This window comes from Macaca mulatta, chromosome 1, assembly GCF_049350105.2.
Source record: "Macaca mulatta isolate MMU2019108-1 chromosome 1, T2T-MMU8v2.0, whole genome shotgun sequence".
Lineage (NCBI taxonomy): Eukaryota > Metazoa > Chordata > Mammalia > Primates > Cercopithecidae > Macaca > Macaca mulatta.
This window is the reverse complement of record NC_133406.1, coordinates 51475424-51491320: the sequence shown is the minus strand read 5'-3', so window position 1 is coordinate 51491320 and position 15897 is coordinate 51475424.

The window sequence follows — 15897 nt, the reverse complement described above, 5'->3', positions numbered from 1 at the left end:
CACATTTTTTAGGGTATGTGGCTTTTGTACCTCTTAAATCACTTTATCCCCCAATCTTAGTGATAATTGATATCAACTTATTTTTCCCTTTTTACCTAACCTCTAGTAGAATCCTATCTTTGTCTTCACAGTTGTTGTATAATTCAGCCTTGTCTCCTCTCATCTGCAACTGGAGTGCCTGAATATCCTTTTCAGAGAAATTCTCCTCCTAAACTGTTCACTCCTCTTTACCTAAATGTGCATTGCGATACTGTGGGTCTTCTCAGCAATCCTGTCTCTGTTTCTAATCCAAGGTGCATATGAGGCAATCTCGTCTGACATTGCTTCAGTCTTCCTTTATACAGATATAATCTAAGACTGCTTGATTTCATGCCCAGGCCTTTCATCTTTCACCTGCTGCCCTGAGGTTTTCCCTGTTGGTTCCTAGTCTCGGAAGCAACACAATCCCCATGGTACCATACACGTCATGAAAGCCGAGGTGTGCATGAGTTAATGCTCCACAGGGCAAAACCTAGACCAGTAGGAGCAGGAGCTAACTAATCAATCCTTCTTCCTTGCTTGTCTCTACCAACGTTCATCCCTTGGAACGAACAGCAGGTTTTCTGGTGAGCTCCAGAAAGTCGAGCCTGAAGCAAAAGCATGTATGCTGGTACGTTCCTATGGGGTGTGCTAAGGGAGGACAAATATTTGCCATCCTTCAAAAACTTACTCAGGAAAAAAAAGAAGTCATTTACTTCATAACCCTTTACTTGTATTTTTAATCTTTTTAAAGTTAATTTCATCATTCAAATATGTTGAAAATATGGAATGTAAAAGAGAAATGTTAAAAGAAAATGACAAAAACAGACACTAGAAAGAGAAAAGAGAAAGAAAGGGAGATGAAATTCATTGCACTACTTTATACTCAGTAAAGTTCACTTGTTACCTCATTCAATTTTCCCAACAATGTTATGAAATAGGTATGTTTATACAAATTTTAGCCACAGAATTAGAAAATTTAAAAGTTAAGTGAGTGACAGACTCACTTGCTTCTCCTCATTAAAATAAAAGTTTTCTCACAGAAAATACTTGGAATCTGTATTAATTTCTTTGCTTCATAACAACTCCAAAATTTAGCAGATTAAAACACACATTTATTATCTCAGAGCATTTAAGGGTCAGGAATCTCAGCACAGCTTAACTGGCTCCTCTGTTTCAGGGTCACTCACTCAAGATATTAGCTGAGCTATAGTCATCTTAAGGGTCAACTGGAGAAGAAACTGCCTTCAAGTTCACATGGTTGTTGGCTGGGTTCAGTTCTTAATGGGCTGTTGAGTGCAGGACCTCAGTTCTTTACAGACTGTTGGCCAGAAGTTGTCCTTAGGTCTTTGATACCTGAAATTCTCCAAGACGTCAGTTTGCTTTATCAAAGTGTGCAAGCTAGGAAGGAACAGTGAGTCTGCTGGCAATATCAAAGTCACAATCTTTTGTAACCCAATTATGAAAGTGATATCCATCAATGTTGCTGCATTCTATTGGCTAAAAGCAAGTTAATCAAAGAGGAGTCAATCATAGAAAGCCATGAATACCTACAAGCAGAAACCACGGGGGCCATCATAGTTTTCCTGCCACACAATTCAATTCAGTAAACCAGACATACAGCAGAAATAAGAAAAGAAAGGAGAAAGAAAAAGGTGCAAATTACAGATTATAGGTTATAATGTCTAGTTAGTTATAATCAGTTTTTCTCTGAGGCCACAACCCCAACTCTTCCTAGGAAACCATGCCACTTTTCTAGAGTCAGAATGTTCCCATTGTTGTGAGTTGTTAAAAAAGGCTAAGTAGAAACACTGAAGCCCTTTAATTCAGGTTGCAAAGTTTAGATTTGATTCGAGAGAGGCATTTGGCTGTCTCTGTGAATTCTTTAAGAATTAACTTACTAATTATTAGCTATTGGCATATACTCAAGACATCTATATGGTAGACTGCTTGCAGATATAGCCCAAAGTTTCTACCCCTTGCATAACTACACTCTTTGCGATGCAACATTGCTGTCTCATCGTTCAAGAGGTGGAGCCTTGAGTATGGGTTAGCCTTTTGATTTGCTGTAGTCAATAAAAAGCAAAGGAAGTGACAGTGTGCTTGTTCTGAGCTAAATCACTGCAGAATTCCACACTTCCACTGTCTTTATTGGAACTCTAATATCTCCATGAGAATGAGCCCTAATTAGCCTGCTGAAGAATGGAAGACCACAGGGAACAGAGCCAAATCAGCATAGTTGCCGAGGTGAAACACTTTACATGTGATCAGCCCAGCCAAGATCAACAAAGTCAATTAACTGGTCCTCAGCTGATCAAAGACACATAAATCAATCTCACTCAGACCAATCTTGATCACTGGAACAGCCTGGCCAACTGGTAGACACATGAGAAATACTAAGTAGTCGTATTAAGCCATTCATTTGGGGGTGATTTATCATGTAGTAATATTTTAATGGTAATCAGCAAGGTAGTTATCTAGAAGGTAAATTATTGAGGGAAGAACTGGATAAAACCATTACTAGAAAAATAATAGTGTGAGGTAAAGAGGCCCTGAGACACAGTAGGAGCACTTAGAAAGACATCTAACATTTAAGAAGCCAGGTTATAGTAATATTCCATGAAATTAAAATGTCAATGAGATACTGGGAAATCAGAGCCTTATAATCTAATAGACAATTTTTCTGAAGACATAATTCAGAGATATTGTATTATTATTTTAGTCTCCTTATATTTTTAATAGGTAATTATAAATACTAAAAATAGATACTTTAGAAAGGAAAGACATAGAAACAATTTTAAAGTAAAATCTCAAATTAGGTACATTTCTCACATCATCTGTAAGGAGCTTCCATGATACCTAGGAAGGACATTCTTACTATGTGTGTGATGGGTTTTCTGTATTTTCATACAGTAAGACTAGTAATTGCAAGATGACACCATCCAACATGCACTTGAAAATGAAAATAGTCTTAGAATTAGCCTCAAATGGGAAACGGATCTGAAGGACCATTTAATCTAATAGGTTTCTGTTAAATGGATTCCCCAGATGATATTTCTCAGGGCACATGAAAGCCAGCAGTGGCTAGCTTACCTGATTTTGGCTCTAAATGTTAGTTCTTCCTTATATTTAACCAAAATCCATCTCCTCTTAACTTCTGTTCATTGATTCTTGCTCTACCTTCCAGTGCTATAGCACAATGAATGTAATTGCTCTTTGCTGTGGCAATTTTTCAAATATCTGAAGGCAGCTAGTTCAATCCTACAAAGTATTTTCCTTTTAAAGATTAATAACCCACAATCCTACTTCCTTTCTTATCCCCCATCCAACTAGTTTTAAGTACCTTCAATATTTTAATGGATTTCCCATAAATAAAATCTAATTAAAACAAAATTAAGCCAAACAAAAATTTTAAATGCAGCACCTATAACTCAACATAATACTTCACTTTATACAGAACTTAAGTCAATTAAAACCCTATTTTTGTTTATATGTAGCCTCACCATACCCTCCCTTAATAAGTCTATGTCTGTGAAATTCATAAAGGAAGCTAGGTGCAAGGTTTCATATCTCTATCTATCTATCTTCTTATTTCTTCCTATAAATTATGCCCCAAGTACCACTGTTTAACCCAATCTCTTCTTGCTACTGGATAATCATAAACCTTCTTTCACAATGCCAAAGTCCTTGAATAAATGTTGACCAGTGCAAAGACTATGAAGGACACTTACATAAAATCTCCAGAATCCTTCATCCAGCCTGGCACTGATTCATCAGTAAGCACTTTGGGTACATTTTATCACCTACTATGAAGCAATCTAACTGTGCAGCCATTCTCCCTATTTATCTCAATCTCATTCTCAAGGATGTTCTGCTACATTTGATATACACCATTCTACAACACTTCTATGACTGACAATCCCTTGACCAGTAAGAAAAAACATCAGAATGGCAGGTTTGAGTTTTGTTTCATTCAAACTATGTAAACTGAAACTCTATTAACTGTGACAGAAACTATGCAAGTTTGAATATTAGAATCTTTACTTTTAAAATTATTAATACTTTTAAATTTTTGTAGGAACCTTTTTGTATATGCATTTTAAGTAGATTTTCATTAGATTACTAATCAAATGACCTCATCACTATCTTCTTGCCTCCTTTTACCTTGTTCTATGATTCAACTACACTAAGAAACATTATTCTTATTAATGTTCTGACTCTGTTCATTCTGACCCTCCCTTCTAACTGCTCAAAACCCTTCAACTCACAGATAAAATAGACTCAAGCAGAAATAGGTCTTTGAGGGACCGGACTAATCACCTATAACCCCTTAAATAAGATAAAATGGAAAAATGAACTGTAATCCCAGCACTTCAGCAGGCCGAGGCAGGTGGATCGCTTTAGCTCAGGAGTTCAAGATCAGCCTAGGTAACATGGCAAAACCTCATCTCTACCAGAAATACAAAACTTAGCCAGGTGTGGTGGCACATGCCTGTAGTCCTAGCTACTTGAAAGGCTGAGGTGGAAGGATTGCTTGAACCCAGAAGGTTAAGGCTGCGTTGAGCCAAGATTGTATCACTGCACTCCAGCCCGGGCTACAAAAAAAGAAAAAAAAAAAAAAGTAAAAATGCAGAATAATGAGAGAGACTTCATATAAGTTTCAATAAAATACAAATCAACTTAGATCAATAGATATTTAATAAATGTCTGCATTTTAGTGCTGTGAGCTAGGAACAGTCAAGAATATAAAACATGTAGGTGCTGTTTTGTGAGGAAAGACAATACACATAATCATGTGAAGAAGGGGAAAAAAGCTTAAATAACAGCACCAAACAATTATAAAAGAGATGTCACAAGGCATAATATGATTCATTGCCAGATGAGTTATTCAGACAATACATTTTACAAAAGTTCAGGAAAGGGAGTGCTAACTTCAGGCTAGGGTGGTCAGGTCCATGAAGATAAATGTGAGCTAGTATTGCAACTGGATGAATGGATACACTTTAGACAAGAAGAAGGCAGAGGAGAGGATACTTTGGAAATCTGGCACAGCGTCAGTAAAAGTATTTGCTGGAGTGACTGGAGTGCCAGGCAAACTTTTTTGGAAGGGTTTTCAGAAACTGTCAGGGAAAGGAGAGGAGTCAGTAAGTTCTTGGAGAAGCTAGCGACATATTTTTGGAAAGAAGATTGAGAAAGCTATTTGGAGAGAGGTGAGGATTTGTGAAATGGCTTGGAATGGGAGCAAGCAGAGAACATGAGCTGTGGTAAGTAGGTAGTCTTGTCGGCAGCATAGTTTGGAGTAGCAGAAGATGAAAGAATGATAAATAAAATAGAGGCAGAGGATGGCACTGGGTTGCTTTTTAAAAAACGGCAAATGATTCTTCTCTGTTTCATTGTTTGTCTTTTAAAAATAAAGTTGATTAGGGATTTCATAGTTTCCTTACTCCTGGTTATTTACAGTTATAGACACCTAACGTTGAATAGACTATCATTGTATTCCTGGTATTACGGATTCCCCTCCGTGAGGCCTGATAGTGAGAAGTCTGTGCCATTAGCCCCGGGCCAGCAAGGACTCCTCTTTCTCAGACCATACAGGAAGGAGACATAAGTAAGTAGAGGAGTTAAAGTCAGTCACCAACAGTGGCAAGAGCCATAAAAAGATGCCAAATCTAGAGCACAGAGCAATGCTAAGAAGGATGTGAGAGCTGGGAAGACCAGTCACCAACAAAGCACATAGGTGTTTCAGAGAAAACTCTAGCATATGTGCTGTAATCCATGCTGGCTTTTATGTTGCCACAGTGGTATGCTTAAAGAGCTCTGAATGGGAGGACAGTGTTGCCAGTGTGCTGATTGAATCTTCTGACCTTTGAATTCAGATGATACCCTACTGGATCACAGTGTGTCACAGCTCACCTTTACAACCTGTGCAAACCTCTTGCTTACCATGTAGCCTCGCTCATGTTGCCAGAGGTCGTCCCTCTGACATTCTTTACCAACTACATACTCTGTGGCCACTGTGTTGCTTCTTCCCTTCTCTGATTTCCCACATGCAGAAATCTTTATGGGGTCTAACCCATTCTCCCTTCTAACTGCTCTGCCCTATGGGGAGTGCTGCCTTCCTTCTTAAAGCTCCTTCTTGCACAACTTGTTTAGACACCACAAATTTGGCACTTATCCTAGGCCATCTTATATCCTTATTATCCATTTTGTCATATGTATATTGTGTTATTTAAAAATTGTACTTCTTTTCAGTATTATATTTTTATTTCTTTACATATCTGTATAGTAGTGCTTAACAAAATGTCTTTTCTCGTACAAGTATGTATACATACAACAGTCCAATATGTAATTATACATTAAATACTTCTATGTGCCTGTACACACAGACACACACATACACGCACACATCACTTTTAATGTGCAGTCACAGGAAATATCTCTATGAGAATGTCCTGCATGGAGGAATGTATTTTAGAGATTATGTATGTATTCAAGATTTTTCTTCCCTTCACTTCAGCAGTTCAATTCTAAATAATTATTTATCTAGTGAAGTACATAGACTTTAATTTAGTGTTCATGAAATCACTTCTTTTACGAAATGTTTTCCAAAATGACACTCCTGTTGGTCTTTTCCTAAGATACTCTGCAAACACTGTTTAGTTACTAGATGCTAGCTAAGAAAATAGGCAGACTTTCAATCAAGATTCTTAGAAGATTGTGTCCTACTGATGATTAAATTACAGGAGAAGACAATGACGATTAAATTCACCATAGTGTACAAAAGTTACTAGTCACAGAATGATTTCAAATTACTGTTAAAAGATTTCATATGAAAAGCTCATTTCTTAGTCCATTTGGACTGTTGTAACAAACTGCCATGGACTGGCTGGCTTTTAAACAATAAAAATTTATTTCTGAGAGTTCTGGAGGCTGGGAAGTCCAAGATCAAGGTGCTGGCAGCTTCAGTGCCTAGTAAGGGCCCATTTCATACACACACACACACACACACACACATATGGTCCTTTCTCTGTCCTCACATGGTGAAACAGTGAGGGAAACTCTCCAGAACCTTTTATAAGGGCACTAATCTCATTCATGAGGGCTCCACCCTCATGACCCAATTACCTATCAAAGGCCCCACCTCCTAATACCATCATCTGGGCATTAATATTTCAACAAATGAATTTTGGGGAGAAATAAAGATTCATTACATTATAGCTCCGTAATTCATGGCTTAGTTTATATAAATTGTGTGTTTCTAATAATGAAGTCTATATTATAGATTTTTCATAACATATGCACATATACTTATTTTTCCAGTAGGCCTATTATTCTAAATCATGAGGAAATATGCATGAAAATTCAAACAAATGAAAGCCTTATGTTAAAATTGATATGACTTAAAGAGACACAGGAATGTCCTGACATAGAGCAGACTTGGAATGTTCATAATCATCTTTGGTGTAGAACAGATGAGGTACATTCGACAGGATGCTAAGGAAACTGCCACTTGTCTTTTAAATTAATATGTTTCTGCATTATATACGACACTTAAAAAAGCTGATTATTTAAATGATAGAACTAATTTAATTGTTAGGCAAATGTTATATCTATCTAAATTATTTCATAACCAAACAAATAAAATTAGACTTGTTTTTAATATTTGAAGAAAATCGAAGCAATATAGTACTAGGAAAAATCCTAGGTGTAATGATAATACAAATAAATATCTATTATTCAAAAGACTGGGCCAGGAACAATGGCTCATGCCTGTAATCCCAGAACTTTGGGAGACCTAGGCAGGCAGCTTACGAGGTCAGGAGTTTGAGACCAGCCTGGCCAACATAGTGAAACTCTGTCTCTACTAAAAATACAAAAATTAGCAGGACATGGTGGCATGTGCCTGTAGTCCCAGTTACTCAGGAGGCTAAGGCAGGAGAATGGTTGAACCGGGGAGGCGGAGCTGAGGTCACACCACTGCACTCCACCCTGGGCGATAGAGCAAGACTCCATCTCAAAAAAAAAAAATTGTATAATGAAACTTATTTGATGATAAAAGATAATATTCAAAATATTTAACAACTCAAGAGTATTTCTAGGTATAAAGGTAAGTTGGGCTACTTTTCACTATAATCATATGTAAAAGATATAAATTATGGTAATTTTTAAAATATATAATTTATAGAGACATTAAATCAGACAAAGAAATGTATAATAGTCATAGATTCTGACAGAAAAATGACTATTCCTCACTAGATCTCAATTTTCATATTTGTAAAGTTATGATTAAACATTTGCTCTTCCTGTTAGGATTTTTGTAAGAATCAAATGATCTTAAAAAGAGTATTTTTATACATGTAATTGCATTAATTGTATCATTAATAATTTTTATACATTGCAATTCAGCTTGTCAATATTATGATAGTATGAAAGCCTCCTCCCCACTCTCCTCTCTTACTATCTCTTTCGTTTCTGCAGGAATTTTTTTTTCTTTCCATGATTACCATCTTGGGCCCTGGGGATGACATTGTGAATGCTACACAGCTGTTTTGAGATGGTTTATTTTATGTGTCAGTGTGGCTAGGCTAAGGGATACCCAGATAGATAGCTAATAGAACATTCTAGGAATGTCTGTGAGAGTATTTACAGAAGACATTAGCATTAGAATCAGTAGACTGAGTAAATATCCACTCTGACCAATTTGTATCTGAGCCCAGATAGGACATAAAAGCGGAGAAAGAGCAAATCATTCCCTTTTCTTGAGCTGGGACATCCACCTTCCTTTTTGAGATATTGGAGCTCCTAGTTCTCAGGGTTCAGGCTTTAGAACTTAAACCAGTGAACTCTCATTTTCAGGACTTTGGCCTCAAATGGAGAGTTACACCACTAGCTCCCCTGATTCTCAGGCCTCTGGACTCAGATTGAATTAGACCACTTGCTCTCCTGGTTCTCTGTTTGCAGGCAGAGTATAGTGGGACTTTTTGGCCTCCATTATTGCATGAGCCAATTCCCATAATAAATGCCCTCTACTGTGTATCTCTCTCTTTCTTTTTCTTTCTTTCTTTCTTTCTTTCTTTTTCTTTCTTTCTTTCTTTCTTTCTTTCTTTCTTTCTTTCTTTCTTTCTTTCTTTCTTTCTTTCTTTCTTTCTTTCTCTCTCTCTCTCTCTCTCTCTCTCTTTTCCCCTCCCTCCCTCCCTCCCTCCCTCTCTCCCTCCCTCTCTCTCTCTCTCTCTCTCTCCCTATTATTTCTGTTTCTCTGGAGAACCCTGACTAATAAAATTTTCTTCAAAGACCTCTCAAACTATTGGGAAAAACAGGGATATCATTTTCCAAACTATTGAAAAATAAACCATTCATCAAAATGTATGCTCTTATATCCATAATGAGGCACTGCCACTGAGAGGAAGCTGCTTATTTCAGAGTTATGTGTCCCAGCCCTTCTTGCATTCTCATATGTCCCTGTTCAGGGAAAGCATCAGGGTGAGGCAAGTGTGAAGTTTAGGAAGCAAAATTTAAGGATATACTTCTCTGGTTGTTTTAAGTGCTGACTCTGCACTTAAATAACCCTGAGGGTGAGTGCCTCTTAAATTTTGTGCCCTAGGCTCACTAGCCTCAAACCCTTCACCTATAGAAGGTGAGCAGAAGTAACACAAGTTGCTTCCTGAAAGGAGTATTTAAAAAGTGAGTGTGTCTCTCCACTGTTTACCACAATGTTGTACCTCTTACATCCCTATCAGCAGTGTAAGAGAATTCTACTTTCTCCAAGTCCTGTCAACATTTGGCAAAATCTTTTTCATTTTAGCCATTCTAATAGGTGTGCAGTGGTACCTCCTTGTGGCTTTAATTTGCATTTCTCTAATGACTAATGATATTGAGCAACTTTCCATATGCTTATTTGCTTCTGTGTATCTTCTGTGTTATTCAAACCTTTCATCCATTCTTTTTTTATTCTGCTTGTTTTGTTTTTGTTTTTTTAATTGATTTTTGAGAGTTTTTAAATATTTGGGATACAAGTACCTTATCAGATATGTGATTTACAAATATATTCTCACAGCCTTTGTTTTTTCTTTTCATTCTCTTAACAATGTCTTTACAGATAAGTTTTTAATTTTAAAATGAAATCTAACTTATCAAGTCATAATTTTATATATCATTCATTTGGTGTTATAGCTAACAAATCTTCATCTAATTCAAGTTCACAAAAGTTTTCTATAATTTATTCTTCCAGAATTTTCATAATTTTCGGTTTTATATTTGTATGTATCATCCATTTTGTGTTGATATTTTTGTACATAGTTTATGAAACACATTTTTTTTACATATTGATTTCTAATTGTTCCAGCACCATTGGTCAAAAAGACTTTCTTTTCTCTACTGAGTTGTTTCTGTAACTCTGTGGGAAATCAGTTATCTATGTAAGTGTGGAGCTAGTTCTATATAGTCTATTCTGTTTCACTTATCTATTTGCATATGCCAGTGTCCCACCACAATGCCTTGTTGTACCTATTCAGAAATTCTTGATTTCAGATAGTGTTAATCCTTCAGATTTGTTCTTTTTCAAAGTTGTTTTGGCAATTGTGAATTGTTTTCTTCATTTCTATATAAATATTAGAATCAGTTGATCAATTTCTTTTAAAACCCAATGCACTTTTGATTAAGATTCCACGTATTCTATGGATCAATTTGGAGAGAATTTACATCTTAACAATGTTGAGTTTTCTGATCCATGAACACAGTAATCTCTCTACTTATTTAGGTAATTTTATTTGTTTTAATAAAGAAAAAATTTTAAAGAATTTTTTAGAATATACCTTTTTCCTTAATTCTTTCATGAACTTGATAAACTTTTTCAGTATTCAGACTTAAGTCTCATTCTACATTAATAAATATTCTTCTAATATTTACTTACAGCTTTTTTCCATAAGCTTCATTTTTTTTCCACTAAAACTCCCACCTTTTATACCATAGGTATACCTCCTATCTCCTCCTATCTTTATATCTCCCTTATGATATCCATAATTTTAAGGTTTAATGCTTAGTTTCAAATACTCCTTTCACATGATTTTCCAGGCCATTGATTTGGGTCTCAAAAGTGACTTTTATTCTTGCCATTATTAGTTTGAAAATTATGTTTTCTCCTTTAGGAAACTTTTTTGTGTTTTGTCTTTCATTTTTAGGTTTGATTCTCCTGTATCCCTTCCAATAAGACTGACTTTCTCTGTCTAAGGAGGACTTTTTCTAGCTATCCCTTCACGTGTATTGTGATTTTATTTTCTCTGACTGTTAGGTTTTAGGTCTAGCTGCTAGAGCTATCTAAACAGTAGCATTCTGGTGAGAAGCATACACTTTGGGCTCTGCACTTGAAGACTGTCAGTACAGTAGCAGGTAGAGAGTCACCCTCCAAATGAGGCACCAAAAGGAAACTATTTCTGCTTCCATGTCTCTTTGAGCTTTCTTAAATCATGTGGCAGAGGGACTAAGCTCACTTATTTAGTACCTCCTCATATCCCTAGAAGCAAGGACAAGAAGACACACTGTCCTCTTCAAACCATTGACGATTACATTTTTATATAACAACTAATATTGTGTACTTTTTGCCCTCTCTTGCTCTTTTTCTCTGGGTCATGATTTCAAGGATTTTCTCATTTTGTCAGTTTTAAAATAACCAGTGCTTTGTTTTATTTAGTTAATTTTTTTTGCTATTTTTTTTCAGTTTTCATTTGGCAGAACTCATTTGAGTATTTTTCCCCAAATACATATTAATACTTGGTAAAAATACTCAATCTTTACATTTCCAAATTGTCTTACAATTGCTTCTCTTAGGATTCCAAGAATATAATCTCTTATTTTTGTAATTCTGTCAAATTCGAAAAAAATATTCTGGTTTCTAACATTTTAGACCAAAAGTCCATAGATGATGTAATTCTATTTTCTATTGTAATATGCTTCATTATTTTTAATTTTCTTTTACTTTTGATTTATGTGGGTGCATAATAGGTGTCTACATTTATGGGGTATATGGGTTATTTTGATAAGGCATATAATTTGTAAAAAATCACATCAGGATAAACAGGGCCCATCACCTGAAGCATTTAGCCTTCATGTTGCAAACAATCCAATTATAATTTTTAGCTATTTTTAAATGTATAATTAAATTATTATTGACTACAGTCAACCAGTTATATTATCAAATACAAGATATTATTCATTGTTTCTATTTTTTGTACCCATTAAACATCCCCACATGCCCTCTTACCTCAACTACCCTGTAAGTCTCTCATAACCACCCTTCTGCTCTCTATCTCCATGAGTTCAATTATTTTAATTTTTAGCTCCTACAAATAAGTGAGAACATGTGATGTTTGTCTTTCTGTGCCTGGCTTATTTAACTTAAGATAATGATTTCCAGTTTTATCCATGTTGTTGCAAATGTCCCATTATTTTTTTATGGCTGAATAGTACCCCATCATGTATAGGTACCACATTTTCTTTATCCATTTGTCTGTTGTTGGACACTTAAGTTGCTACCAAATCTTGGCTATTGTGAATAGTTCTGCAATAAATATGAGAGTCCTAATATGTCTTTGATATATTGATTTATTTGAGTATATGCCAAGCAGTGGGACTACTGGTTCATATAATAGCTCCATTTTTAGTTTTTTCAGGAACCTCCAAACCATTCTCCATAGTGGTTGTACTAATTTATATTCCCACCCTCAGTGTACAAGGGTTCCATTTTCTCCAAATCCTCACCAGCATTTTTTTTTTATCTGTCTTTTGGATAAAAGCCATTTTAACTGGGCTGAGATAATATATTATTGTAGTTTGATTTGCGTTACTATGATGATCCCTGATGTTGATCATCATTCCATATATTTGTTTGCCATTTGTATGTCTTCTTCTGATAAATGTCTAGTCAGTTTACCCATTTCTTAATTGGGTTATCAGATGTTTTTCCTATAGAATTGTTTGAATTCCTTATATATTCTGGTTATTAATCCCTTGTCAGGTAGACAGTTTGCAAATATTATCTCCCATTCTATAGGTTGTCTCCTCATTATTTGATGTTTCCGTTGTTGTGCAGAAGCTTTTTAACTTGATATGATGCCATTTGTCTATTTTTGCTTTAGCTGCCTCAGCTTGTGGGATAGTACTCAAGAAAATCTTTGTCCAGACTGATGTCCTGGAGTGTTTCCCCAGTGATTACTTTTAGTAGTTTCATAGTTTCAGGTATTAGATTTAAGTCTTTCATCCATTTTGATTTAATTTTTGTATATGGTGAGAAACAGGGGTCTAGTTTCATTCTTCTGCATATGGATATCCAGTTTTCTCAACACCATTTATTTAAGATATTGTCCTTACCCCACAGTACGTTATGGCCCCTTTGCTAAAAATGAGTTTCCTGTAGATGTATGAACTTGTTTCTGGGTTCTTTCTTCTGTTTTATTGGTCTTTGTGTCTGTTTTTATGCCAGTACCATGTTGCTTTGGTTACTATGGCTCTGTAGTATAATTTGAAGACAGGTAATGTGATTCTTCCACTTTGGTTCTTTTTTCTCAGGATAGCTTTGACTATTTTGAATCTCTTGTGATTCCATATACATTTTAGGATTGTTTTTTCTATTTCTCTGAAGAATGTCTTTGGGATTTTGATAGATATTGCATTGAATCTATAGGTTGCTTTAGGTAGTATGGACATTTTAACAATATTGATTCTTCCAATCCATGAACATGGAATATATTTCCACTTTTTGTTTTCTCTTCAATCTCTTTCACCAATGTTTTATAGCTTATATTATAGAGATCTTTCACTTCTTTGGTTAAGTAAATTCCAGCTATTTCATTTTACTTGTAGCTATTGTAAATGGGATTACTTTCTTGATTATTTTCCAGATTGTTTGCTTTTGGCATATGGAAATGCTACTGATTTTTGGCTGGGTGAAGTGTCTCACACGTGTAATCCCATCACTGTGGGAGGCTGAGGTGGGTGGATCACTTGAGGTCAGGAGTTTGAGACCAGACTGACAACATGGTGAAACCCCATCTCTACTAAAAATACAAAATTAGATGGCCGTGGTGGTGCACACCTGTAATCCCAGCTACTCAGGAGGCTGAGGCAGGAAAATTGCTTTAACCCAGGAGGCAGAGGTTGCAGCAAGCCAAAATTGAGCCATTGCACTCTAGCCTGGGCAACAAGAGTGAAACTGTGTCTTAAAAAAAAAATGCTACTGATTTTTGTATGTTGACTTTGTATCCTGCTGCTTTACTGAATTTGTTTATCAATTCTAGTAGGTTTTCAGTGGAGTCTTTAGGTTTTTCCAAATGTAAGATTATATTGTCTGCAAACATGGACAGTTTGCTGTCTTTCTTTCCAATTTGGATGCCTTTTATTTCTTTCTCTGGAATTGTCAGTCCTATGTTGAATAACAGTAGTGAAAGTGGGCATGGTTGTCATGTTCCAGATCTTAGAAGAAAAGCTTTCAACTTACCCCATTCAGTATGATACTAGGTATGGGTCTGTTTTATATAGCTTTTACTATGTTGAGGTATATTCCTTCCATACCCAGTTGTGGAGGTTTTTCAGATGAAAAGATAATAAGTTTTATCAAATACTTTTTCAGCCTCAATTGGTCATATGGCTTTTGTCCTGCATTATGTTGATCTAATGTATCACATTGATTCATTTAGATATGTTAAACCATTCTTACATCACTGGGATAAATCTCACTTGGTCATGATGGATGATCTTTTTCATGTGTTGTTGAATTTTGTTTACTAGTATTTTGTTGAGGATTTTTGCATCAGTGTTAATCACAGATATTGACCCGTAGTTTTCTTTTTTGGATGTGCCTTCGTCTGATTTTGGTATCGAGGTAATACTGGTCTCATAGAATAAGTTTGGAAGTATCCCTTCCTCCTCCATTTTTCAAAATACTTTGAGTAGGATTAATATTAGTTCTTCATTAAATGTTTGGTATAATTCATCAGTGAAACTAACAGGTCCCAGGCTTTTCTTTGCTGGGAGAATATTATTATGTTTTTCTATCTCATTACTTAAAATTGCTCTGTTCAGGTTTTGGATTTATTTATGGTTCAATCTTGCTAGGCTGTACGTGTCTAAGAATTTGTCTATTTATTCTAGGTTTCCCAATATATTGGCATATAGTTGGTCATAGTAGCCTGTAATGATCCTTAGAATTTCTTTGGTATCAATTCTAATGTCTCTTTTTTCATCTCCGATTTTATTTCTGTCTTCTCTGACTTTTTATTCATTAACCATCTTTTAAAAAAAACCAACTTTTCATGACTCTTGTATTTTCTTCTTCTTTCTTCTTTTTTCGGCAAGACTCTTGCTCTGTCACCCCAGTGTTGCCCCAGGCTGGAGTGCAGTGGCACAATCTCGGCTCAATGCAACATTTGCCTCCCGGGGTCAAGTGATTCTTGTGTCTCAGCCTCCTGATGTAGTTAGGACTACAGGCATGTGCACCATGCCCCTCTAATTTTTGTATTTTTAGTAGAGACGGGTTTTTGCCATGTTGACCAGGCTGGTCTGGAACTCTGGCCTCAAGCAATCCGCCTGCTTCAGCCTCTCCAAGTGCTGGAATTACAGGCATGAGTCACCATGCCAGTCTGTTTTCTTCATTTTAATTTCATTTATTTTTGCTCTAATCTTTATTATTTCTTTTCTTTTTCTACCTTTGGGTTTGGTTTGCTCTTGCTTTTCTAGTTCTTTAAGATCCATTGTTAGGCTGTTTATTTAAAGAATTTCTTCTTTTTTGATTTAGGTACTAATAGCTATAAACTTCCCTCTTAGTATTGTTTTTGCTATATCCCATATGTTTTAAGATGTCATATTTCCATTATCATTTGTTTCAAGAAA